Source organism: Coturnix japonica, chromosome 1 (genome assembly GCF_001577835.2).
Source record: "Coturnix japonica isolate 7356 chromosome 1, Coturnix japonica 2.1, whole genome shotgun sequence".
NCBI lineage: Eukaryota > Metazoa > Chordata > Aves > Galliformes > Phasianidae > Coturnix > Coturnix japonica.
In genome coordinates, this window is record NC_029516.1 from 150,737,749 (window position 1) to 150,741,235 (window position 3,487).

General features: G+C 37.3%; 1 long non-coding RNA gene across 2 annotated transcripts; it reads right to left on the minus strand.

The window, feature by feature from the left end:
- Positions 1–245: 245 nt before the first annotated feature.
- LOC107308240 lies at positions 246–3,257 on the minus strand. Of its 2 annotated transcripts, none has more exons than XR_001552701.2 (3): positions 2,940–3,257; positions 2,349–2,577; positions 246–948 (listed from the first exon to the last, which is right to left on the minus strand). It is a non-coding gene; the product is annotated as an uncharacterized LOC107308240 (long non-coding RNA). The 2 variants fall into 2 exon arrangements; XR_001552702.2 differs by having other exon boundaries at positions 2,792–3,257.
- Positions 3,258–3,487: the final 230 nt, after the last annotated feature.

The following is a 3,487-nucleotide window of genomic DNA, read 5'->3' on the forward strand; positions in this document are numbered from 1 at the left end:
GGATGGTGTATGGAGCCAAGAGTTGAACTTGATGATCCTTGAGGGTCCCTTCCAACCTGGGTCATACTGTGATTCTGCTTCCACGGTTCTAAGGTGACTCGGGCATGAGTTTCTTGTTTTTGTGAGTTAATTAGGCAGATGAAAATGTGTGAACAAAATCTATAAAAGCATGAGAGGGTGTAGATAAAAATGACTTCTTTAGAGGTTTTTATTGCAAACATCTTTACTTCAAATTCCTCACAGTTATCTCTTGCAAAGCCAGTAGAGTAACATGAGTACAAAGGTTTGAAATGAGCTTAAAGATTTTCTAAAGTTTAGGATACAACAAGCAGTATAAATGGGAAAATGCTAGCTTTTATGCATAGTGCATCTTTCTCAGGGTTAAAAAAGAGAAAAAGAACTGAAATTCCTTGCAGGTAGAGAACTGCTCTGAATTTTTCTTAATTATTTATTTAATTCTTATGTTAACCACTTAGAGAACTTCAAGGCACAGTTTCATTAACATTTGCTCACTAGGAAATTTGTTTGATGCACATTCAAGCCCAACTCCACTATAGCAAAAAAGTATGAGGGCTGTGCTGTAAACTAGATCAAAAGAGTGAAGTGAGGTTAAAACAGCAGCTGGTGGAGGAAAAAAAAAAAAAAAAAAAAAAAAAAAATTAAAAAAAAAAAAAAAAAGACCTTTATCTTTTGAAAAATATATATAAAAAATGTTTTATCTACCAAAACATTCCCTTGGTTTGATGGACAGACCCTCAGAGAATTAACATGGCCAATGGGGTAGGCAAGAAAATCTATCATGAGGAGGAACAGGAGCAACTTTGAAGGTCACCATTAACTGCTCTGCTTTTCCTTGCTCCCTTTGAAGCAGAGCCAACTGTACAGAGTCTGTACAGCAGACTGTGCATTGCTTCTCTTTTCCATTGGGGTCATCTTCAGTTAGGGCTGCTGGAAAAAAAGAAAGGAGAAGTCTAAGGGCCAGAAACCAGAAACTGTTCATTAGGGGCAAGATGCTGGTGAATTTACTAACCAAAGTCTGACAGGCACAGGTATGTTCCAAACACTGCCAGCAGGAATCCATCACAGCTGGACAGTATTGGAGGCCAAACTGTTAGATGCTGCTGTCATAAGGACTTATTCAATTGTTTGCTTACTGGGAATATGATCAGCCAAGGTGAATCTTCTTTGAAGACATGATCTATAATTATTATTCAGTTTTGATAATCACTGTTTTTCTGTTTTTGATGTAATAGCAGAAGAGAGAAGAATAGCTGAAGAAACAGTAAGCTCAGACACATGGCAAGAGGAATGTGAAATTAGCATGGTGCAGCTTCTGCTCGTTTAAGTAGTGTGGTCTTCATTCTGTATTTTTAGGACAGCCACTGTTATTGATTTTTTAAGATTTTTAACTGATATTTTTAAAGATTTAATTGATTCTTAAAGGTTGTCTAGTATCTGGGGACTTCAACAGGACTGTGGTTGTTTCTCTATGCAGACACTGACAACTAAACAAGGACATCTTGTGTGCCTGAAATGTGAAAGCAGGAAGGCTGCAAGAGGAACTGCACAGCCTGACTAAGGCACGACTTTTGCTCTGACCATTTTCTAGATGACAGTTAAGTCAAATACTTCTTTTCTGTTAACTAAAGATCCTGTAAGATTTATTGGTAGAACAGGAGGTCAGATCAGCCTGAGCTTTCCCCATACATTTATTGATTCTTCTTTATAAAGGGAAAAGCCTTTGTTTTGTCAAGTTTACCACATCAAAGTGTTCCAGGCTGAGAAACACTGCTTCAAGTACAGTTAAAACAAGAAATGTTCCTTGACCTAGGTTTTATACTCTGTTTAATTAATAAGTTCACCATGTACTAGAAAGCAAATAATTGACACATGTAACTGTTGTCAGCCATGGGACCCAGTGCAAAATGTGATATGATACGTGTTAGAAGATTCATATGGGAACATATGGTTTTGATCAAAACCAAAGTACGGCACACTTCCCATGTGTACTATACCTTGTATAAAAACTGCATTTGTGTTATGGTGATGTAGATGCTTTAATGACAAGGAACTTTTAACATTCTCCCAAAATCCAGATGCTTGAGAGATGTATTGCTTGCCCTTTTAAAACTGAGATAGGGATTAAGACAACATTGTGTGAAATAAGTTATTAATTAGAATTCCTTTGCTACATCACCAGCATTGCCTCAAACATTTCATTGCTTAAATTTACAGCCCAACAGAGGTTGATTAAGATCTACATCAGCAAGTCAGTTTTAGTGCAAATGAATTTTTAGAAGACACAGATGCCTGAACTTAATGACTCTTGAAAGATTTTAATTTCTTACCATGTCTCCTTTGCTCACACTTTGCACAGGGTTCATTAACTTCCAGCACAAATATATAAATTGCTTTCTTCTGGTTACAGCCTCTGGTTTGTCGAAAGCATTTTCTTATGTACGTGTCATCTCTGTCACATAAATCATGAAGTTTTCTCTTATTAGAGTACCATTCACATACTTCATAATCAGAAGTGATTTTCTGACTTCATTGCAGGCCCATCAGCTGCATGAGAGCCTATAACACAAGAAGGGACTGTAAAAATCAGGAGGAGATCATACAACCAGCTAACTCAAAAATGCCAGTAAATTTTGTAGTTATTACAGGTAGGACTCATCATTGTACCTGACAGATTTTATGATGGTGTATTACAGTGTAGTAAAACTCTTGTGCACCTAAAAATCAACATGAATGTAGAGCTAACAAATGACTGTAGAGAAGGAGCATTCACCTACAATCCTAGAAACCCAGAGGAGAGCCTCCTCTTTTCTTTCTCAGTTTTCTTTCTCTTCTCTCAGTGGAAGATTTCAAGAGAGGTGGTCTTATGTTCTCAGATATGTGATCACAGAGAGACACGTACAACACCTGTGGTCAGGTACCTTACTGCTGGTTCAGATTAGAGGCTTCTGCATCCTCTTCAGGGCCTGGGATAGTTGAACACTTTGAGACTGACTTTTTTGACCATTATTGAACATCATACTGTTGATGGTTGTTTAAAGTGCAACATTCAAAGATGATCTTTAAGGGTCCCTTCCAACTCAAATCACTCTAGGACTCTATGATTCCGTGATTCTATGACTCTATGATTCTATGACAATATGCTTTTATGATTCTACACCTTCTGCAAAGGAACAAGAGGAATTGTGTTCCTTCCTGTCAAGTTTGCTCCTGAGAGAACACCTCTCTGAACTTTATACTCTTGGGATGTACAATAGAACGTTTGTTATTTCAATTAGAACACCATATACTTTGCCTTTTTTTTTTTTGTAGCATATTGCAGAGCTGGTTCTTCTAGCAGGCAGCTGGATACCCCCCTAGATAAGAAGAGTTTGCACAGGAATTGCATCTACATGGTATGTTTTTATTCTATTATGAAAAAAGAAATGAAAAAGTAGGAGTTTCTTAACAGAAAAAGTTGCCTTCTCCC